At 39.4% G+C, this 24497-nt stretch overlaps 3 non-coding genes across 3 annotated transcripts; all 3 read left to right on the top strand.

Moving 5' to 3' along the window:
- Window positions 1-3700: 3700 nt before the first annotated feature.
- On the top strand, window positions 3701-3774 carry TRNAN-GUU (transfer RNA asparagine (anticodon GUU)). The gene has a single exon. It is a non-coding gene; the product is annotated as a tRNA-Asn (tRNA).
- Window positions 3775-9540: 5766 nt separating this feature from the next.
- TRNAN-GUU (transfer RNA asparagine (anticodon GUU)) lies at window positions 9541-9614 on the top strand. Its single transcript has one exon. It is a non-coding gene; the product is annotated as a tRNA-Asn (tRNA).
- Window positions 9615-14212: 4598 nt separating this feature from the next.
- On the top strand, window positions 14213-14286 carry TRNAN-AUU (transfer RNA asparagine (anticodon AUU)). The gene has a single exon. It is a non-coding gene; the product is annotated as a tRNA-Asn (tRNA).
- Window positions 14287-24497: the final 10211 nt, after the last annotated feature.

The following is a 24497-nucleotide window of genomic DNA, read 5'->3' as shown; positions in this document are numbered from 1 at the left end:
AGTACTCTGCTGCACATGTAAGTGCAAGAGATCCTGAAGCACTCACTCATCATGGGAAAGTACCAATGTGTTTCTTCGTTGGTTGATGGAAGAAACATCTTACAAAAACTCTCCAGATTATTGACTTTTTAAAGTTTTGCTAGGAAACGTTTTAGATGAATGCTTATTAGCCTTTGTCAGTATGGAAATTTGCAAAGTGTCTCTGTGGCGCAATCAGTTAGTATGTACGGCTTTTAACCAAAAGGTTGGTGGTTTAATCCCACCTAGGGACCTAATTGACCTTGTTATCAGATTTTGGTGATCTTTAAGTAGACAAGTCAAAATTTCAAACCCCCTGTTATGGTGTAGGGTACTTGGCCTTCTCTGATGTAATCAGAGTTAGATTTGATTCAGTGATTTTATAAAAACAGCTAGGAAGCACAATTTAGCAGTGGGTTGCAGAGAAAAAAAATATGCTGGCAGAAAAATCCAATTGAGTGATTAAACAGCTCTTTATTTTCTGGCTTTATTTTTATGCTAACAAATTTGTTCTCTGAAAAGTGTCCACAAAGCCAAGTCTCTGATTAACACCTTTGTAAGGATGGTTTTTCACCTATTACTAAATTAAACTTGCTTCATTGGAAAGGCAGCAAGATGCATCCTCATTTCAATGTCTACTGAAATAATACAGGTTGACACCAGGAAACATTAACGCCACTGCATCCTTGCTGCTTTCTCATGTAAAAGTCTGTTTAATATGAAAACAAGGTGATATCTAATTAGCACACAGGTAAGGAATTAAGAAAATCTTTATTTAAGGGTGAAGATGTTTCTCACAAAATCGTTGCCCCAATGCATCATTGAAATTCAAGCTGGAAAGATGATTTTAATATATCACTTGTACATTTTGTATTGCTCTTCTGGTGACAATGTAGTTTGTTTTTGTCAATTACCATTTTAATAATAGGGTAAAGAAAATGAAGTGGATTTTTGAAAGAAAACAATACTGTCAATATACTATTAAAACAAATTAAAATGGTAAAAGTTATTGTACTTTAAGTAAAAATAAAAGAGCCAAAATATCAATCCCAGTTTTGGATTACTTTAATTAACAAAAAAAAATGCATATAGCAGAGGATAGTTTCAATCTGCCTACCTCTGGGTTATGGGCCCAGCATGCTTCCATTGCAGTACTCTGCTGCACATGTAAGTGCAAGAGATCCTGAAGCACTCACTCATCATGGGAAAGTACCAATGTGTTTCTTCGTTGGTTGATGGAAGAAACATCTTACAAAAACTCTCCAGATTATTGACTTTTTAAAGTTTTTCTAGGAAACGTTTTAGATGAATGCTTATTAGCCTTTGTCAGTATGAACTTTTGCAAAGTGTCTCTGTGGCGCAATCAGTTAGTATGTACGGCTATTAACCAAAAGGTTGGTGGTTCAATCCCACCCAGGGACCTAATTGACCTTGTTATCAGATTTTGGTGATCTTTAAGTAGACAAGTCAAATTTCATACCCCCTGTTATGGTGTAGGGTACCTGGCCTTCTCTGATGTAATCAGAGTTAGATTTGATTCAGTGATTTTATAAAAACATCTAGGAAGCACAATTTAGCAGTGGGTTGCAGAGAAAAAGAAATATGCTGGCAAAAAAATCAAATTGCGTGATTAAACAGCTCTTCATTTTCTGGCTTTATTTTTATGCTAACAAATTTGTTCTCTGAAAAGTGTCCACAAAGCCAAGTCTCTGATTAACACCTTTGTAGGGATGGTTTTTCACCTATTACTAAATTAAACTTGCTTCATTGGAAAGGCAGCAAGATGCATCCTCATTTCAATGTCTACTGAAATAATACAGGTTGACACCAGGAAACATTAACGCCACTGCATCCTTGCTGCTTTCTCATGTGGAAGTCTGTTTAATGTGAAAACAAGGTGATATCTAATTAGCACACAGGTAAGAAATTACGAAAATCTTTATTTAAGGGTGAATATGTTTCTCACAAAATTGTTGCCCCAATGCATCATTGAAATTCAAGCTGGAAAGATGATTTTAATATATCACTTGTACATTTTGTATTGCTCTTCTGGTGACAATGTAGTTTTTTTTGTCAATTACCATTTTAATAATAGGGTAAAGAAAATTAAGTGGATTTTTGAAAGAAAACTATACTGTCAATATACTATTAAAACAAATTAAAATGGTAAAAGTTATTGTACTTTAAGTAAAAATAAAAGAGCAAAAATATCAATCCCAGTTTTGATTACTTAAATTAACAAAAAAAAATGCATATAGCAAAGGATAGTTTCAATCTGCCTACCTCTGGGTTATGGGTCCAGCATGCTTCCATTGCAGTACTCTGCTGCACATGTAAGTGCAAGAGATCCTGAAGCACTCCCTCATCATGGGAAAGTACCAATGTGTTTATTCATTGGTTGATGGAAGAAACATCTTACAAAAACTCTCCAGATTATTGATTTTTTAATATTTTTCTAGGAAACGTTCTAGATGTATGCTTATTAGCCTTTGTTAGTATGTACTGTTTGCAAAGTGTCTTGGTGGCGCAATCGGTTAGTGTGTTCGGCTATTAACCAAAAGGTCGGTGGTTCAATCCCACCCAGGGACGTAATTGACCTTGTGATCAGATTTTGGTGATATTTAAGTAGACAAGTCAAAATTTCAAACCCCCTCTTATTGTGTAGGGTACCTGGCCTTCTCTGATGTAATCAGAGTTAGATTTGATTCAGTGATTTTATAAAAAACAGCTAGGAAGCACAATTTAGCAGTGGGTTGCAGAGAAAAAAAATATGCTGGCAGAAAAATCCAATTGAGTGATTAAACAGCTCTTCATTTTCTGGAATTTATTTTTATGCTAACAAATTTGTTCTCTGAAAAGTGTCCACAAAGCCAAGTCTCTGATTAACACCTTTGTAAGGATGGTTTTTCACCTATTACTAAATTAAACTTGCTTCATTGGAAAGGCAGCAAGATGCATCCTCATTTCAATGTCTACTGAAATAATACAGGTTGACACCAGGAAACATTAACGCCACTGCATCTTTGCTGCTTTCTCACATGGAGGTCTGTTTAATGTGAAAACAAGGTGATATCTAATTAGCACACAGGTAAGGAATTACGAAAATCTTTATTTAAGGGTGAAGATGTTTCTCACAAAATTGTTGCCCCAATGCATCATTGAAATTCAAGCTGGAAAGATGATTTTAATATATCACTTGTACATTTTGTATTGCTCTTCTGGTGACAATGTAGTTTTTTTGTCAATTACCATTTTAATAACAGGGTAAAGAAAATTAAGTGGATTTTTGAAAGAAAACTATACTGTCAATATACTATTAAAACAAATTAAAATGGTAAAAGTTATTGTACTTTAAGTAAAAATAAAAGAGCAAAAATATCAATCCCAGTTTTGATTACTTAAATTAACCAAAAAAATGCATATAGCAAAGGATAGTTTCAATCTGCCTACCTCTGGGTTATGGGTCCAGCATGCTTCCATTGCAGTACTCTGCTGCCCATGTAAGTGCAAGAGATCCTGAAGCACTCACTCATCATGGGAAAGTACCAATGTGTTTATTCGTTGGTTGATGGAAGAAACATCTTACAAAAACTCTCCAGATTATTGATTTTTTAATGTTTTTCTAGGAAACGTTCTAGATGTATGCTTATTAGCCTTTGTCAGTATGTACTTTTTGCAAAGTGTCTCTGTGGCGCAATCGGTTAGTGTGTTTGGCTGTTAACCAAAAGGTTGGTGGTTCAATCCCACCCAGGGACGTAATTAACCTTGTGATCAGATTTTGGTGATATTTAAGTAGACAAGTCAAAATTTCAAACCTCCTCTTATGGTGTAGGGTATATGGCCTTCTCTGATGTAATCAGAGTTAGATTTGATTCAGTGATTTTATAAAAAACAGCTAGGAAGCACAATTTAGCAGTGGGTTGCAGAGAAAAAAAATATGCTGGCAGAAAAATCCAATCGAGTGATTAAACAGCTCTTCATTTTCTGGCTTTATTTTTATGCTAACAAATTTGTTCTCTGAAAAGTGTCCACAAAGCCAAGTCTCTGATTAACACCTTTGTAAGGATGGTTTTTCACCTATTACTAAATTAAACTTGCTTCATTGGAAAGGCAGCAAGATGCATCCTCATTTCAATGTCTACTGAAATAATACAAGTTGACACCAGGAAACATTAACGCCACTGCATCCTTGCTGCTTTCTCATGTGGAAGTCTGTTTAATGTGAAAACAAGGTGATATCTAATTAGCACACAGGTAAGGAATTAAGAAAATCTTTATTTAAGGGTGAAGATGTTTCTCACAAAATTGTTGACCCAATGCATCATTGAAATTCAAGCTGGAAAGATGATTTTAATATATCACTTGTACATTTTGTATTGCTCTTCTGGTGACAATGTAGTTTGTTTTTGTCAATTACCATTTTAATAATAGGGTAAAGAAAATGAAGTGGTTTTTTGAAAGAAAACAATACTGTCAATATACTATTAAAACAAATTAAAATGGTAAAAGTTATTGTACTTTAAGTAAAAATAAAAGAGACAAAATATCAATCCCAGTTTTGGATTACTTTAATTAACAAAAAAAAATGCATATAGCAGAGGATAGTTTCAATCTGCCTACCTCTGGGTTATGGGCCCAGCATGCTTCCATTGCAGTACTCTGCTGCACATGTAAGTGCAAGAGATCCTGAAGCACTCACTCATCATGGGAAAGTACCAATGTGTTTCTTCGTTGGTTGATGGAAGAAACATCTTACAAAAACTCTCCAGATTATTGACATTTTAAAGTTTTTCTAGGAAACGTTTTAGATGAATGCTTATTAGCCTTTGTCAGTATGGAAATTTGCAAAGTGTCTCTGTGGCGCAATCAGTTAGTATGTACGGCTTTTAACCAAAAGGTTGGTGGTTTAATCCCACCCAGGGACCTAATTGACCTTGTTATCAGATTTTGGTGATCTTTAAGTAGACAAGTCAAAATTTCAAACCCCCTGTTATGGTGTAGGGTACTTGGCCTTCTCTGATGTAATCAGAGTTAGATTTGATTCAGTGATTTTATAAAAACAGCTAGGAAGCACAATTTAGCAGTGGGTTGCAGAGAAAAAAAATATGCTGGCAGAAAAATCCAATTGAGTGATTAAACAGCTCTTTATTTTCTGGCTTTATTTTTATGCTAACAAATTTGTTCTCTGAAAAGTGTCCACAAAGCCAAGTCTCTGATTAACACCTTTGTAAGGATGGTTTTTCACCTATTACTAAATTAAACTTGCTTCATTGGAAAGGCAGCAAGATGCATCCTCATTTCAATGTCTACTGAAATAATACAGGTTGACACCAGGAAACATTAACGCCACTGCATCCTTGCTGCTTTCTCATGTAAAAGTCTGTTTAATATGAAAACAAGGTGATATCTAATTAGCACACAGGTAAGGAATTAAGAAAATCTTTATTTAAGGGTGAAGATGTTTCTCACAAAATCGTTGCCCCAATGCATCATTGAAATTCAAGCTGGAAAGATGATTTTAATATATCACTTGTACATTTTGTATTGCTCTTCTGGTGACAATGTAGTTTTTTTTGTCAATTACCATTTTAATAATCGGGTAAAGAAAATTAAGTGGATTTTTGAAAGAAAACTATACTGTCAATATACTATTAAAACAAATTAAAATGGTAAAAGTTATTGTACTTTAAGTAAAAATAAAAGAGCAAAAATATCAATCCCAGTTTTGATTACTTAAATTAACAAAAAAAATGCATATAGCAAAGGATAGTTTCAATCTGCCTACCTCTGGGTTATGGGTCCAGCATGCTTCCATTGCAGTACTCTGCTGCACATGTAAGTGCAAGAGATCCTGAAGCACTCACTCATCATGGGAAAGTACCAATGTGTTTATTCATTGGTTGATGGAAGAAACATCTTACAAAAACTCTCCAGATTATTGATTTTTTAATATTTTTCTAGGAAACGTTCTAGATGTATGCTTATTAGCCTTTGTCAGTATGTACTGTTTACAAAGTGTCTCGGTGGCGCAATCGGTTAGTGTGTTCGGCTATTAACCAAAAGGTTGGTGGTTCAATCCCACCCAGGGACGTAATTGACCTTGTGATCAGATTTTGGTGATATTTAAGTAGACAAGTCAAAATTTCAAACCCCCTCTTATTGTGTAGGGTACCTGGCCTTCTCTGATGTAATCAGAGTTAGATTTGATTCAGTGATTTTATAAAAAACAGCTAGGAAGCACAATTTAGCAGTGGGTTGCAGAGAAAAAAAATATGCTGGCAGAAAAATCCAATCGAGTGATTAAACAGCTCTTCATTTTCTGGCTTTATTTTTATGCTAACAAATTTGTTCTCTGAAAAGTGTCCACAAAGCCAAGTCTCTGATTAACACCTTTGTAAGGATGGTTTTTCACCTATTACTAAATTAAACTTGCTTCATTGGAAAGGCAGCAAGATGCATCCTCATTTCAATGTCTACTGAAATAATACAAGTTGACACCATTAAACATTAACGCCACTGCATCCTTGCTGCTTTCTCATGTGGAAGTCTGTTTAATGTGAAAACAAGGTGATATCTAATTAGCACACAGGTAAGGAATTAAGAAAATCTTTATTTAAGGGTGAAGATGTTTCTCACAAAATTGTTGACCCAATGCAACATTGAATTTCAAGCTGGAAAGATGATTTTAATATATCACTTGTACATTTTGTATTGCTCTTCTGGTGACAATGTAGTTTGTTTTTGTCAATTACCATTTTAATAATAGGGTAAAGAAAATGAAGTGGATTTTTGAAAGAAAACAATACTGTCAATATACTATTAAAACAAATTAAAATGGTAAAAGTTATTGTACTTTAAGTAAAAATAAAAGAGACAAAATATCAATCCCAGTTTTGGATTACTTTAATTAACAAAAAAAAAAATGCATATAGCAGAGGATAGTTTCAATCTGCCTACCTCTGGGTTATGGGCCCAGCATGCTTCCATTGCAGTACTCTGCTGCACATGTAAGTTCAAGAGATCCTGAAGCACTCACTCATCATGGGAAAGTACCAATGTGTTTCTTCGTTGGTTGATGGAAGAAACATCTTACAAAAACTCTCCAGATTATTGACTTTTTAAAGTTTTTCTAGGAAACGTTTTAGATGAATGCTTATTAGCCTTTGTCAGTATGGACTTTTGCAAAGTGTCTCTGTGGCGCAATCAGTTAGTATGTACGGCTATTAACCAAAAGGTTGGTGGTTCAATCCCACCCAGGGACCTAATTGACCTTGTTATCAGATTTTGGTGATCTTTAAGTAGACAAGTCAAATTTCATACCCCCTGTTATGGTGTAGGGTACCTGGCCTTCTCTGATGTAATCAGAGTTAGATTTGATTCAGTGATTTTATAAAAACATCTAGGAAGCACAATTTAGCAGTGGGTTGCAGAGAAAAAGAAATATGCTGGCAAAAAAATCAAATTGCGTGATTAAACAGCTCTTCATTTTCTGGCTTTATTTTTATGCTAACAAATTTGTTCTCTGAAAAGTGTCCACAAAGCCAAGTCTCTGATTAACACCTTTGTAGGGATGGTTTTTCACCTATTACTAAATTAAACTTGCTTCATTGGAAAGGCAGCAAGATGCATCCTCATTTCAATGTCTACTGAAATAATACAGGTTGACACCAGGAAACATTAACGCCACTGCATCCTTGCTGCTTTCTCATGTGGAAGTCTGTTTAATGTGAAAACAAGGTGATATCTAATTAGCACACAGGTAAGAAATTACGAAAATCTTTATTTAAGGGTGAATATGTTTCTCACAAAATTGTTGCCCCAATGCATCATTGAAATTCAAGCTGGAAAGATGATTTTAATATATCACTTGTACATTTTGTATTGCTCTTCTGGTGACAATGTAGTTTTTTTTGTCAATTACCATTTTAATAATAGGGTAAAGAAAATTAAGTGGATTTTTGAAAGAAAACTATACTGTCAATATACTATTAAAACAAATTAAAATGGTAAAAGTTATTGTACTTTAAGTAAAAATAAAAGAGCAAAAATATCAATCCCAGTTTTGATTACTTAAATTAACAAAAAAAAATGCATATAGCAAAGGATAGTTTCAATCTGCCTACCTCTGGGTTATGGGTCCAGCATGCTTCCATTGCAGTACTCTGCTGCACATGTAAGTGCAAGAGATCCTGAAGCACTCCCTCATCATGGGAAAGTACCAATGTGTTTATTCATTGGTTGATGGAAGAAACATCTTACAAAAACTCTCCAGATTATTGATTTTTTAATATTTTTCTAGGAAACGTTCTAGATGTATGCTTATTAGCCTTTGTTAGTATGTACTGTTTGCAAAGTGTCTTGGTGGCGCAATCGGTTAGTGTGTTCGGCTATTAACCAAAAGGTCGGTGGTTCAATCCCACCCAGGGACGTAATTGACCTTGTGATCAGATTTTGGTGATATTTAAGTAGACAAGTCAAAATTTCAAACCCCCTCTTATTGTGTAGGGTACCTGGCCTTCTCTGATGTAATCAGAGTTAGATTTGATTCAGTGATTTTATAAAAAACAGCTAGGAAGCACAATTTAGCAGTGGGTTGCAGAGAAAAAAAATATGCTGGCAGAAAAATCCAATTGAGTGATTAAACAGCTCTTCATTTTCTGGAATTTATTTTTATGCTAACAAATTTGTTCTCTGAAAAGTGTCCACAAAGCCAAGTCTCTGATTAACACCTTTGTAAGGATGGTTTTTCACCTATTACTAAATTAAACTTGCTTCATTGGAAAGGCAGCAAGATGCATCCTCATTTCAATGTCTACTGAAATAATACAGGTTGACACCAGGAAACATTAACGCCACTGCATCTTTGCTGCTTTCTCACATGGAGGTCTGTTTAATGTGAAAACAAGGTGATATCTAATTAGCACACAGGTAAGGAATTACGAAAATCTTTATTTAAGGGTGAAGATGTTTCTCACAAAATTGTTGCCCCAATGCATCATTGAAATTCAAGCTGGAAAGATGATTTTAATATATCACTTGTACATTTTGTATTGCTCTTCTGGTGACAATGTAGTTTTTTTGTCAATTACCATTTTAATAACAGGGTAAAGAAAATTAAGTGGATTTTTGAAAGAAAACTATACTGTCAATATACTATTAAAACAAATTAAAATGGTAAAAGTTATTGTACTTTAAGTAAAAATAAAAGAGCAAAAATATCAATCCCAGTTTTGATTACTTAAATTAACCAAAAAAATGCATATAGCAAAGGATAGTTTCAATCTGCCTACCTCTGGGTTATGGGTCCAGCATGCTTCCATTGCAGTACTCTGCTGCCCATGTAAGTGCAAGAGATCCTGAAGCACTCACTCATCATGGGAAAGTACCAATGTGTTTATTCGTTGGTTGATGGAAGAAACATCTTACAAAAACTCTCCAGATTATTGATTTTTTAATGTTTTTCTAGGAAACGTTCTAGATGTATGCTTATTAGCCTTTGTCAGTATGTACTTTTTGCAAAGTGTCTCTGTGGCGCAATCGGTTAGTGTGTTTGGCTGTTAACCAAAAGGTTGGTGGTTCAATCCCACCCAGGGACGTAATTAACCTTGTGATCAGATTTTGGTGATATTTAAGTAGACAAGTCAAAATTTCAAACCTCCTCTTATGGTGTAGGGTATATGGCCTTCTCTGATGTAATCAGAGTTAGATTTGATTCAGTGATTTTATAAAAAACAGCTAGGAAGCACAATTTAGCAGTGGGTTGCAGAGAAAAAAAATATGCTGGCAGAAAAATCCAATCGAGTGATTAAACAGCTCTTCATTTTCTGGCTTTATTTTTATGCTAACAAATTTGTTCTCTGAAAAGTGTCCACAAAGCCAAGTCTCTGATTAACACCTTTGTAAGGATGGTTTTTCACCTATTACTAAATTAAACTTGCTTCATTGGAAAGGCAGCAAGATGCATCCTCATTTCAATGTCTACTGAAATAATACAAGTTGACACCAGGAAACATTAACGCCACTGCATCCTTGCTGCTTTCTCATGTGGAAGTCTGTTTAATGTGAAAACAAGGTGATATCTAATTAGCACACAGGTAAGGAATTAAGAAAATCTTTATTTAAGGGTGAAGATGTTTCTCACAAAATTGTTGACCCAATGCATCATTGAAATTCAAGCTGGAAAGATGATTTTAATATATCACTTGTACATTTTGTATTGCTCTTCTGGTGACAATGTAGTTTGTTTTTGTCAATTACCATTTTAATAATAGGGTAAAGAAAATGAAGTGGATTTTTGAAAGAAAACAATACTGTCAATATACTATTAAAACAAATTAAAATGGTAAAAGTTATTGTACTTTAAGTAAAAATAAAAGAGACAAAATATCAATCCCAGTTTTGGATTACTTTAATTAACAAAAAAAATGCATATAGCAGAGGATAGTTTCAATCTGCCTACCTCTGGGTTATGGGCCCAGCATGCTTCCATTGCAGTACTCTGCTGCACATGTAAGTGCAAGAGATCCTGAAGCACTCACTCATCATGGGAAAGTACCAATGTGTTTCTTCGTTGGTTGATGGAAGAAACATCTTACAAAAACTCTCCAGATTATTGACATTTTAAAGTTTTTCTAGGAAACGTTTTAGATGAATGCTTATTAGCCTTTGTCAGTATGGAAATTTGCAAAGTGTCTCTGTGGCGCAATCAGTTAGTATGTACGGCTTTTAACCAAAAGGTTGGTGGTTTAATCCCACCCAGGGACCTAATTGACCTTGTTATCAGATTTTGGTGATCTTTAAGTAGACAAGTCAAAATTTCAAACCCCCTGTTATGGTGTAGGGTACTTGGCCTTCTCTGATGTAATCAGAGTTAGATTTGATTCAGTGATTTTATAAAAACAGCTAGGAAGCACAATTTAGCAGTGGGTTGCAGAGAAAAAAAATATGCTGGCAGAAAAATCCAATTGAGTGATTAAACAGCTCTTTATTTTCTGGCTTTATTTTTATGCTAACAAATTTGTTCTCTGAAAAGTGTCCACAAAGCCAAGTCTCTGATTAACACCTTTGTAAGGATGGTTTTTCACCTATTACTAAATTAAACTTGCTTCATTGGAAAGGCAGCAAGATGCATCCTCATTTCAATGTCTACTGAAATAATACAGGTTGACACCAGGAAACATTAACGCCACTGCATCCTTGCTGCTTTCTCATGTAAAAGTCTGTTTAATATGAAAACAAGGTGATATCTAATTAGCACACAGGTAAGGAATTAAGAAAATCTTTATTTAAGGGTGAAGATGTTTCTCACAAAATCGTTGCCCCAATGCATCATTGAAATTCAAGCTGGAAAGATGATTTTAATATATCACTTGTACATTTTGTATTGCTCTTCTGGTGACAATGTAGTTTTTTTTGTCAATTACCATTTTAATAATCGGGTAAAGAAAATTAAGTGGATTTTTGAAAGAAAACTATACTGTCAATATACTATTAAAACAAATTAAAATGGTAAAAGTTATTGTACTTTAAGTAAAAATAAAAGAGCAAAAATATCAATCCCAGTTTTGATTACTTAAATTAACAAAAAAAATGCATATAGCAAAGGATAGTTTCAATCTGCCTACCTCTGGGTTATGGGTCCAGCATGCTTCCATTGCAGTACTCTGCTGCACATGTAAGTGCAAGAGATCCTGAAGCACTCACTCATCATGGGAAAGTACCAATGTGTTTATTCATTGGTTGATGGAAGAAACATCTTACAAAAACTCTCCAGATTATTGATTTTTTAATATTTTTCTAGGAAACGTTCTAGATGTATGCTTATTAGCCTTTGTCAGTATGTACTGTTTACAAAGTGTCTCGGTGGCGCAATCGGTTAGTGTGTTCGGCTATTAACCAAAAGGTTGGTGGTTCAATCCCACCCAGGGACGTAATTGACCTTGTGATCAGATTTTGGTGATATTTAAGTAGACAAGTCAAAATTTCAAACCCCCTCTTATTGTGTAGGGTACCTGGCCTTCTCTGATGTAATCAGAGTTAGATTTGATTCAGTGATTTTATAAAAAACAGCTAGGAAGCACAATTTAGCAGTGGGTTGCAGAGAAAAAAAATATGCTGGCAGAAAAATCCAATCGAGTGATTAAACAGCTCTTCATTTTCTGGCTTTATTTTTATGCTAACAAATTTGTTCTCTGAAAAGTGTCCACAAAGCCAAGTCTCTGATTAACACCTTTGTAAGGATGGTTTTTCACCTATTACTAAATTAAACTTGCTTCATTGGAAAGGCAGCAAGATGCATCCTCATTTCAATGTCTACTGAAATAATACAAGTTGACACCATTAAACATTAACGCCACTGCATCCTTGCTGCTTTCTCATGTGGAAGTCTGTTTAATGTGAAAACAAGGTGATATCTAATTAGCACACAGGTAAGGAATAAAGAAAATCTTTATTTAAGGGTGAAGATGTTTCTCACAAAATTGTTGACCCAATGCAACATTGAATTTCAAGCTGGAAAGATGATTTTAATATATCACTTGTACATTTTGTATTGCTCTTCTGGTGACAATGTAGTTTGTTTTTGTCAATTACCATTTTAATAATAGGGTAAAGAAAATGAAGTGGATTTTTGAAAGAAAACAATACTGTCAATATACTATTAAAACAAATTAAAATGGTAAAAGTTATTGTACTTTAAGTAAAAATAAAAGAGACAAAATATCAATCCCAGTTTTGGATTACTTTAATTAACAAAAAAAAAATGCATATAGCAGAGGATAGTTTCAATCTGCCTACCTCTGGGTTATGGGCCCAGCATGCTTCCATTGCAGTACTCTGCTGCACATGTAAGTTCAAGAGATCCTGAAGCACTCACTCATCATGGGAAAGTACCAATGTGTTTCTTCGTTGGTTGATGGAAGAAACATCTTACAAAAACTCTCCAGATTATTGACTTTTTAAAGTTTTTCTAGGAAACGTTTTAGATGAATGCTTATTAGCCTTTGTCAGTATGGACTTTTGCAAAGTGTCTCTGTGGCGCAATCAGTTAGTATGTACGGCTATTAACCAAAAGGTTGGTGGTTCAATCCCACCCAGGGACCTAATTGACCTTGTTATCAGATTTTGGTGATCTTTAAGTAGACAAGTCAAAATTTCAAACCCCCTGTTATGGTGTAGGGTACCTGGCCTTCTCTGATGTAATCAGAGTTAGATTTGATTCAGTGATTTTATAAAAACAGCTAGGAAGCACAATTTAGCAGTGGGTTGCAGAGAAAAAAAATATGCTGGCAGAAAAATCCAATTGAGTGATTAAAGAGCTCTTTATTTTCTGGCTTTATTTTTATGCTAACAAATTTGTTCTCTGAAAAGTGTCCACAAAGCCAAGTCTCTGATTAACACCTTTGTAGGGATGGTTTTTCACCTATTACTAAATTAAACTTGCTTCATTGGAAAGGCAGCAAGATGTATCCTCATTTCAATGTCTACTGAAATAATACAGGTTGACACCAGGAAACATTAACGCCACTGCATCCTTGCTGCTTTCTCATGTGGAAGTCTGTTTAATGTGAAAACAAGGTGGTATCTAATTAGCACACAGGTAAGGAATTACGAAAATCTTTATTTAAGGGTGAAGATGTTTCTCACAAAATTGTTGCCCCAATGCATCATTGAAATTCAAGCTGGAAAGATGATTTTAATATATCACTTGTACATTTTGTATTGCTCTTCTGGTGACAATGTAGTTTTTTTGTCAATTACCATTTTAATAACAGGGTAAAGAAAATTAAGTGGATTTTTGATAGAAAACTATACTGTCAATATACTATTAAAACAAATTAAAATGGTAAAAGTTATTGTACTTTAAGTAAAAATAAAAGAGCCAAAATATCAATCCCAGTTTTGGATTACTTTAATTAACAAACAAAAAAATGCATATAGCAGAGGATAGTTTCAATCTGCCTACCTCTGGGTTATGGGCCCAGCATGCTTCCATTGCAGTACTCTGCTGCACATGTAAGTGCAAGAGATCCTGAAGCACTCACTCATCATGGGAAAGTACCAATGTGTTTCTTCGTTGGTTGATGGAAGAAACATCTTACAAAAACTCTCCAGATTATTGACTTTTTAAAGTTTTTCTAGGAAACGTTTTAGATGAATGCTTATTAGCCTTTGTCAGTATGGACTTTTGCAAAGTGTCTCTGTGGTGCAATCGGTTAGTGTGTTTGGCTATTAACCAAAAGGTTGGTGGTTCAATCCCACCCAGGGACATAATTAACCTTGTGATCAGATTTTGGTGATATTTAAGTAGACAAGTCAAAATTTCAAACCTCATCTTATGGTGTAGGGTACATGGCCTTCTCTGATGTAATCAGAGTTAGATTTGATTCAGTGATTTTATAAAAAACAGCTAGGAAGCACAATTTAGCAGTGGGTTGCAGAGAAAAAAAATATGCTGGCAGAAAAATCCAATCGAGTGATTAAACAGCTCTTCATTTTCTGGCTTTATTTTTATGCTAACAAATTTGTTCTCTGAAAAGTGTCCACAAAGCCAAGTCTCTGATTAACACCTTTGTAAGGATGGTTTTTCACCTATTACTAAATTAAACTTGCTTCATTGGAAAGGCAGCAAGATGCATCCTCATTTCAATGTCTACTGAAATAATACAAGTTGACACCAGGAAACATTAACGCCACTGCATCCTTGCTGCTTTCTCATGTGGAAGTCTGTTTAATGTGAAAACAAGGTGATATCTAATTAGCACACAGGTAAGGAATTAAGAAAATCTTTATTTAAGGGTGAAGATGTTTCTCACAAAATTGTTGACCCAATGCAACATTGAAATTCAAGCTGGAAAGATGATTTTAATATATCACTTGTACATTTTGTATTGCTCTTCTGGTGACAATGTAGTTTGTTTTTGTCAATTACCATTTTAATAATAGGGTAAAGAAAATTAAGTGGATTTTTGAAAGAAAACAATACTGTCAATATACTATTAAAACAAATTAAAATGGTAAAAGTTATTGTACTTTAAGTAAAAATAAAAGAGACAAAATATCAATCCCAGTTTTGGATTACTTTAATTAACAAAAAAAAAAAATGCATATAGCAGAGGATAGTTTCAATCTGCCTACCTCTGGGTTATGGGCCCAGCATGCTTCCATTGCAGTACTCTGCTGCACATGTAAGTTCAAGAGATCCTGAAGCACTCACTCATCATGGGAAAGTACCAATGTGTTTCTTCGTTGGTTGATGGAAGAAACATCTTACAAAAACTCTCCAGATTATTGACTTTTTAAAGTTTTTCTAGGAAACGTTTTAGATGAATGCTTATTAGCCTTTGTCAGTATGGACTTTTGCAAAGTGTCTCTGTGGCGCAATCAGTTAGTATGTACAGCTATTAACCAAAAGGTTGGTGGTTCAATCCCACCCAGGGACCTAATTGACCTTGTTATCAGATTTTGGTGATCTTTAAGTAGACAAGTCAAAATTTCAAACCCCCTGTTTTGGTGTAGGGTACCTGGCCTTCTCTGATGTAATCAGAGTTAGATTTGATTCAGTGATTTTATAAAAACAGCTAGGAAGCACAATTTAGCAGTGGGTTGCAGAGAAAAAAAATATGCTGGCAGAAAAATCCAATTGAGTGATTAAACAGCTCTTTATTTTCTGGCTTTATTTTTATGCTAACAAATTTGTTCTCTGAAAAGTGTCCACAAAGCCAAGTCTCTGATTAACACCTTTGTAGGGATGGTTTTTCACCTATTACTAAATTAAACTTGCTTCATTGGAAAGGCAGCAAGATGTATCCTCATTTCAATGTCTACTGAAATAATACAGGTTGACACCAGGAAACATTAACGCCACTGCATCCTTGCTGCTTTCTCATGTGGAAGTCTGTTTAATGTGAAAACAAGGTGATATCTAATTAGCACACAGGTAAGGAATTAAGAAAATCTTTATTTAAGGGTGAAGATGTTTCTCACAAAATTGTTGACCCAATGCATCATTGAAATTCAAGCTGGAAAGATGATTTTAATATATCACTTGTACATTTTGTATTGCTCTTCTGGTGACAATGTAGTTTGTTTTTGTCAATTACCATTTTAATAATAGGGTAAAGAAAATGAAGTGGATTTTTGAAAGAAAACAATACTGTCAATATACTATTAAAACAAATTAAAATGGTAAAAGTTATTGTACTTTAAGTAAAAATAAAAGAGACAAAATATCAATCCCAGTTTTTGATTACTTTAATTAACAAAAAAAAAATGCATATAGCAGAGGATAGTTTCAATCTGCCTACCTCTGGGTTATGGGCCCAGCATGCTTCCATTGCAGTACTCTGCTGCACATGTAAGTTCAAGAGATCCTGAAGCACTCACTCATCATGGGAAAGTACCAATGTGTTTCTTCGTTGGTTGATGGAAGAAACATCTTACAAAAACTCTCCAGATTAATCAGGCAGAGGCGCTCACTGGGCAGAGATGCTGATCGCATCTCTGGCATGTGCCGGTGCACTGCGGCACCAGCACACACGCACTTCAGACCTGATCTCCTGTTGTGTGAATATGCACAGCAGGGATCAGGTCTGAATTAGGCCCTATATACAGCTGTCAGTAAGGCAGGGATGTGCTGCTGCCAGTGAGGCAGGGATGTGCTGCTGGTAGTGAAGCAGTGATGTGCTGCTGTCAGCGAAGCAGTGCTGTGCTGCTGTCAGCGAGACAGGGATGTGCTGCTGTCAGCGAGGCAGGGATGTGCTGCTGTCAGCGAAGCAGGGATGTGCTGCTGTCAGCGAAGCAGGGATGTGCTGCTGTCAGTGAAGCAGGGATGTGCTGCTGTCAGCGAGGCAGGGATGTGCTGCTGTCAGCGAGGCAGGGATGTGCTGCTGTCAGCGAGGCAGGGATGTGCTGCTATAAGTGAGGTAGGGATGTGCTGCTGTCATTGAAGCAGGAATGTGCTGCTGCAGTGAGGCAGAGATATGCAGCCCACTATCTCCCTATCACCCCTGCCTGAGTCACACACTTTCCCTGTCACCCCTGCCTCAGTTACCCACTATCTCCCAGTCACCGCTGCCTCAGTCAACCACTATATCTGCGATCCCTGCCTCAGTCACCCACTATACCAGTCACCCCTGCTTTAGTCACCCACTGTCACCCTATCACCCCTGCTTCAGTCACCCACTATCCCTGTCAACCCTGCCTCAGTCACCCACTATCTCCCAGTCACCCCTGCCTCAGTCAGCCACTATCCCTGTCACCCATGCCTCAGTCTCTTACTGTCCCTGTCACCCCTGCCACAGTCATCCACTATCTCCCTATCACCCCTGCCTTAGTCATTTATTATACCTGTCACCCACTTTCTTCCCATACTTACCCAACCCCTTCCTATCACCCCTCCCTCAGTAACCCACTATCTCCCTGTCACCCACTATCTCCCAGTCACCCCGGCCTCAGTCACCCACTATCTCCCACTCATACATGCTTCAGTCACCCACTATCTCCAAGTCATCCCTGCCTCAGTCACCTACTGACACCAGTGCAGACATTTCTGCTGCGGCCTCTCCACTCTCCAGCGTGAACGTCCTGACGACTGAGGAAATCCGCTTCCTAGTTGAGGACTCCGGGAATGAACACTGCCGATATTGCTGTCAGATGACTTTCTACCCAACGGAGGATTTTTGATACTTCCAGCTTTGCCATGCAGTTTCGAGTGCCGCCTTGATGATTTGTGTACACTACCATGGTGGCGTTGTCAGATTGTACTTGAACAGGCCTGTTTTGTACTAGAGGCAGGGCCAGTGTCAATTAATTGAACACTGCCTGCAATTCCAGAATGTATATCAGGAGGAGAGATTCCTCCCTGGTCCACCGACCCTGGAGAAAGTGTTGCTCCAACACCATGGCCCAGCCCAAAAGACTGGCATCCATTGTCAGGAGGACACAGTTGGAGATCCAGAAGGGATGGCCCCTGCTCAACTGTTGGTCCTGTAGCCACCAGCTCAGTGTCAGACGAACCTCCGGAGTCAAGGAGATCATTTGAGACATCATCCGATGAGGCAGGCCGTCCCACTTGGAGAGGATTAACCTCTGCAGAGGGCGGTAATGAAATTGAGCGTACTCTACCATATCGAAAGCCGACACCATGAGGTCTAGTACTTGCATCGCTGTGTGTATCAACACTCTTGGGCGAGAGAGGACGATACTGTCCTGAATTTTCAGGACTTTCTCTGGAGACAGAAACAATTGTTGGCTGTGTGTGTCCAGCAGTGCCCCTAGGTGCACAATGTTCCGAGCAGGGACCAGCGAGGACTTTTTTCAGTTGATGAGCCACCCGTGGACTTTTAGGAATTGGACCGCCAGTTCCAGATAACTGTGGAGAACCTCTTGGGAGTTCACCAGGATCAGCAAGTCGTCCAGATTTGGCAGGATCCTGATTCTCTGATGGTGAAGGGTCGTCATCACGGCCATGACCTTGGTGAATATCCGAGGTGCCGTGGCCAAACCAGAAGGCAGGACTTGAAATCCAAAAACAAACCAGGCACAACACTGCTTAGCTTCCATCATCAGATGAGATTGGACCAGTGGCGTAACTACTACCCCCGCAGTCCTCGCGGTGGCTTGGGGGCGAGGGGCTGCGGGGGAGCCACTGATTTACAGCAGACTGACATGCGGACGAGCGTCCGCATGTCAGTCTGCAGTCTCCTTCCCTCCGCCGCTTTTTGGAGGGACACGGAGGGCACACAGCGCGCCTCCCTGTGTCCCTCCTGCTGCATCATCTCCGGCGGCCGCGGGTCTAATAGGGGGAAGTGCCGTCCGTGAGCTCTAATTGGCTCACGAACCGGCACTTCCCCCTATTAGACCCGCGGCCGCCGGAGATGATGCAGCAGGAGGGACACAGGAGAGACGAGCTGTGCCCTCCGTGTCCCTCCAAAAAGCGACGGCGGGGGGGGTAAATATCTGGCACTGGGGGCATATATGGCACGGGGGGGGGGAAGGAATATCTGGCACTGGGGCATTTCTGGCACTGGGGGGAATATCTGGCACTGGGGGCATATCTGGCACTGGGGGGGATATCTGGCACTGGGGCATATATGGCACTGGGGGGGAATATCTGGCACTGGGGGCATATATGGCACTGGGGGGGGGTATCTGGCACTGGGGGCATATATGGCACGGGGGGCATATATGGCACTGGGGGGAATATCTGGCACTGGGGGCATATATGGCACTGGGGGGGAATATCTGGCACTGGGGGCATATGTGTACCTGGCACATGGGGGGGACGACTATATTTGGCACTGGGGCATGTAAGTACCTGGCACCGTGGGGGAATATCTGGCACTGGGGACATATGTGGCACTGGGAGCACAGCCCTAGCAACAAGGACTACCTCCTAGCAACGAGCATGACACCCAGTGCATGAAACATCTGGCAACGAGCATGACACCCAGTGCATGAAACACCTGGCAACGAGCATGACACCCAGTGCATGAAACCCCTGGCAACGAGCATGACACCCTGAGCATGAAAACCGCTGGCACCGTGCATGGAACCAAGAGCATGAAACCCCTGGCAACGAGCATGACACCCAGTGCATGAAACCCCTGACAACGAGCAGGTAATTGAAAAGTAATTAGAAGCCTTACTGTAGGACTTAATGTGTAATGGGCATTACAGTGTGTGGCATAATGTATCACGGACATTGCGGTGTGTGTCATAATGTGTCGCAGGCATTACGGTGTATGGTATACTATATCGCAGGCATTGTGATATGTGGTATAATGTCTCAGGGTCATTGCAGTGTGTGGCATAATGTATCACGGACATTGCGGTGTGTGTCATAATGTGTCAGGCATTACGGTGTGTGGTATACTATATCACGGGCATTGTGGTATGTGGTATAATGTCTCAGGGTCATTGCAGTGTGGCATAATACATAACGGGCATTGCGATGTGTGGCATAGGGTATAACGGGCAGGGCATTGCGGTATGTGTCACAGGCATTACGGTGTATGGTATACTATATCACGGGCATTGTGGTATAATGTCTCAAGGTCAGTGCAGTGTGTGGCATAATGTGTCACAGGCATTGTATGTGCTATAATGTATCGGGCATTGCAGTGTGTGGCATAATGTATCACGGACATTGCGGTGTGTGTCATAATGTGTCACAGACATTGTATGTGCTATAATGTATCAGGGGCATTGCAGTGTGTAGCATAATGTATAACGGGCATTGCGATTCCTGTCATAAAGTGTCACAGGCATTACGGTGTGTGGCATAATGTGTCACAGACATTACGGTGTGTGGCATAATGTGTCGGGGGCATTACAGTGTGTGCATATTGTGTCGTGCATTATTGTGTGCGGCATAATGTCTAAGGGCCATTGCAGTATGTGGCATAATGTATACTGGGCATTACTATAAGGAGGAAAAATGACAAATAATGTAAGGGGCATGAATCAGGATTATTTTTCTTTCCTGTGGTGGCCAACGTATGGGCGTGCAGGTTGCAAAACTGGGGTATAAGGTAGTCTTTTCCTGCAATGCCACGCCCCTTTATGCGAAACCACGCCCACTCCAACAAAACCATGCCCCTTTTTTGACGCGCGCACCTTAGGCGCGCGCATATTTATCCCTTTCTTGCTCCCAATTATGGAGCATGAAGGGGGGGGGGGGCGCCGAAGAATTTTTTGGCTTGGGGGAGAAAAATTTCTAGTTACGCCACTGGATTGGACATATCCAGTGTGATGCGGCTGTAGATGATTTTTGCTGTTTCTAACTTCTACATCAATGAATAAGTTTCAAAATAGAATGCATCAAGAGAACGGTGTTGGTAGTATAAAACTACCTACAGCACCTGGTATTCCCAGGTGGTCTCACATCCAAGAACAAACCAGGCCTAAGATCAGGTGATATTGGGCATATACAGTGTGGTGTGGCTGTAGATGAGCTTAGTGGTTTCTGTTAGAGTTCTTCTACTTCTAACTACTCGTACATAAATGAATAAGCGGACGATTTATTAAACCTGGTGAAATGATAATTTGCATGGTGATAAAGTACCAGCCAATCAGCTCCTAATTGCCATGTCACAGGCTGGGTTTGAAAAATGACAGTTAGGAGCTGACTGGCTGGTACTTTATCACCTTGCACTTTATCAGTTCACCAGGCTTAATAGATCTGCCCCAATGTTTCAAAATGGAATGCATCAAGAGAACGGTGTTGGTATTGTAAAAATACACACAGCTCCTGGTATTTCCTGGTGGTCTCCCATCCAAGTACTAAAACCAGGACCAACACTGCTCAGCTTCCATGATCAGGAGAGATTGGGCAAATCCAGTGTGCTGTGGCTGTAGATGAGCTTGTGGTTTCTGTTAGAGCTCTTCTACTTCTAACTTCTGGTACATAAAAGAATATGTGTAAAAATTAAATGTACAGTACCAAGAAAAGGGTGTTGGTAGTTTAAAAACACCTAAAGAATCTGATAATACATGGATGGGAGACTGCTTGGTAGTAACAAAGTCCAATACTGCTTTGCTTCAAAGATCAAATGAGATTGGGCATATCCAGTGTGGTGTGGCTTTAGATAAGCTTTGTGGTTTCTGTTAGAGCTCTTCTACTTCTAACTACTGGTACATTAATGAATATGTATAAGGTTGTAGTTTATCCAATATCCCTTTACTACATTACCTCCCCCCCCCCTCCCCTCCCCTCCCCTCCTTATAGCTTCCTTTGTTCTCTCCTCCTCGTGTGTGCGTTATTTGTTTTCTCATACGTCCTAGAGGATGCTGGGATCACATTAAGAACCATGGGGTATAGACGGGATCCGCAGGAGACATGGGCACTTTAAGACTTTCAAAGGGTGTGAACTGTCTCCTCCCTCTATGCCCCTCCTCCAGACTCCAGTTTTAGAATTGTGCCCAGTGAGACTGGATGCACTACAGGGGAGCTCTACTGAGTTTCTCTGAAAAGACTTATGTTAGTTTTTCTTATTTTCAGGGAGGCTGCTGGCAACAGTCTCCCTGCTTCGTGGAACTTAGGGGAGAGAAGTATGACCAACTTCTAGTGAGTTCAATGGCTCTGCTTCTGGCTGACAGGACACCATTAGCTCCTGAGGGTGCTGATCGCTGGGTACGCCTAGATGCCCACTCCCGTAGCCTGCCATCACCCCCTTACAGAGCCAGAAGTCAGAAGACAGGCGAGTAGCAGAAGAACAGAAGACTTCTTCTCCAGTGACGGCATTCTGAGGTACCACGCAGCGAGCGGAATGCTGTGCGCCATGCTTCCACACAAACACAGGCACTGCAGGGTGCAGGGCATGTGGGTGGGTGGGGGGGGGGGCACCCTGGGCAGCATAAATTCCTCACAAAAGGCTGGCAAAAGTGGACATTAGTGCCTGGGCACTGTCCTTACCCCGCCAGCGTAATTAATTATTTGTTTCTGAGCGGGACAGAAGCGTGCCATTACAGCGGCGGGGCTTCTTCCTCACCTCACCAGCACATCTATAGAGCGTTACAAGTCTATCACTATAGAGTTTATTATTTCCCAGACTGTGTACTTTTGGCGCTGGGTTGTGAGCTGAAAAATCCTCTCTGTCCCTCTGACAGATTTACTGTAGGTCTATCCCCGATAAGCCGATGTGTCTGTGGGTACTTGGTACATGTGTGTCAACATGTCGGTGGCTGAATGTTTTTCCCAAGAGGAAACTATATTAGGAATGCAGACATATGATGGTGGCCCTGTTGGCACCACCAATAACTGACTGGGTGAAAGTTTCAATAATATCAGAGTGAGGTTGGATAAATCTGTGTCCCAGACACAGACGTAGAGAATAGATGTGATGTTCATGGCTATGCTTCTTTTCCCTCAGGCCCGCAAAAATGTTACTACACACTGATACTGACTCGGATACTGATTCCTATGTCGACCATAATATTTCCTGATTAGATCCAATATTGGCAAGGAGCATTCAGTACATGATTGTGGATATTAAGAACATATTAACATCACTGAGGACCCTGCTGTTCCTGACAAAGGGGTCTATATGTATGTATATAGAGATATATAATGAAAGCTGATGTAACGTTCCTCCATCTCTGTTTGAGAAAGTCTGGGCCAGCTCGACAAGATGGTTTCAAATCCCCAAAAGGTTTCCGATTGTTTATTCATTTCCTGCTGCGGACAGAATAAAGTGGGAGTCACCCCCTGTTCTGCACGGGGCCCTGTCACAAATCCAGCGGATCATATGCAGGAAGCTACATTATTTCTAGTTATGTAACCACGGGTACATTACTTAGACCTGCCATTACATGCGCATGGGTGAGTAGTAGTATTCAAGAATTGGTCGAATACCTTGTCTTCCGATATAGATATCTTGGAGAGATGGGATACTCCTTACGTTGGATCATATCAAGGACACTGCAGCATACTTACGACTGCAAGGGATATAGGACTCTTGAGTTCACGGGCCAATTTCATGGCAGTCTCGGATAGGAGGGCATTGTGGATTCACCAAGGGAATGCTGATGCTGACTCCAAGAAGAAAGGGAGTCTCTTCCCTATGAAGGTGAAGCCTTGTTTGGCAACGGCCTAGTTAATTTGATCTCGGCAGCTCCCGCAGGTAAGTCAACCTTCTTGCCCTATGTTCCCTCTCAACGGATGAAGACGCATCATTGTCTAACGCAGTTATTTTGTCCCAATAGATATGCAAGAAGTTAAGATTCCCCTTTCTTTGCAGGTAGAGGAAGGAGAAGAGGGAAGAGGTCTGTAGCCTCTTCAAGATCGCAGGAGCAGAGATCGTCCTCTGCTTCTGCCAAATCCACTGCATGACGCTGGGGCTCTCTTGCAGGAGCCCACACCAGTGGGGGCACGTCTAAAACACTTCAGTCAGTTCTGGATTAATTTGGACCTGGACTCGTGGGTTTTACAAATAGTGTCACAAGGGTACAAACTGGGGTTTCAAGACGTTCCCCCTCACCGATTGTTCAAATCGGCCTTAGTCAGCAGGGAGAAGGTTTTTATTCAAGCCTCTTCGTGCTCCCGAAGCCGGACGGCTCAGTCAGACCAATCTTAAATCTGAAATCCCTCAATTTCTACCTGAAGAAATTCAATTTCAAGATGGAATCTCTCAGGGTAGGTATCTCCAGTCCGGAGGAAGGAGATTTCATGGTTTTGGTAGACATAAGGATGCCTAATTACATGTTCCCGTTTAGCCACTGCATCAAGCTACCTGAGGTTTGCAATTCAGGATTGTCATTACCAATTTCAGACGTTGCCGTTTGGTCTGTCCACGGCTCCGAGGATTTTCACCAGGGTGATGGTGGAAATGATGGTTCTCCTCCGCAAGCAAGGAGTCACAATTATGCCGTACTTGGATGATCTCCTGATAAAGGCGAGATCCAGGGACCAGTTGGTGCAAAACATCTACTCTCCCTGACAGTTCTTCAACAACATGGTTGGCTCCTAAACTTGCCAAAAT

Source organism: Pseudophryne corroboree, unplaced genomic scaffold (assembly GCF_028390025.1).
Source record: "Pseudophryne corroboree isolate aPseCor3 unplaced genomic scaffold, aPseCor3.hap2 scaffold_360, whole genome shotgun sequence".
In the NCBI taxonomy this organism is placed as follows: Eukaryota; Metazoa; Chordata; class Amphibia; order Anura; family Myobatrachidae; genus Pseudophryne; species Pseudophryne corroboree.
The sequence above is the reverse complement of the archived record's forward strand: the minus strand, read 5'-3'. Positions and strand labels throughout refer to the sequence as shown.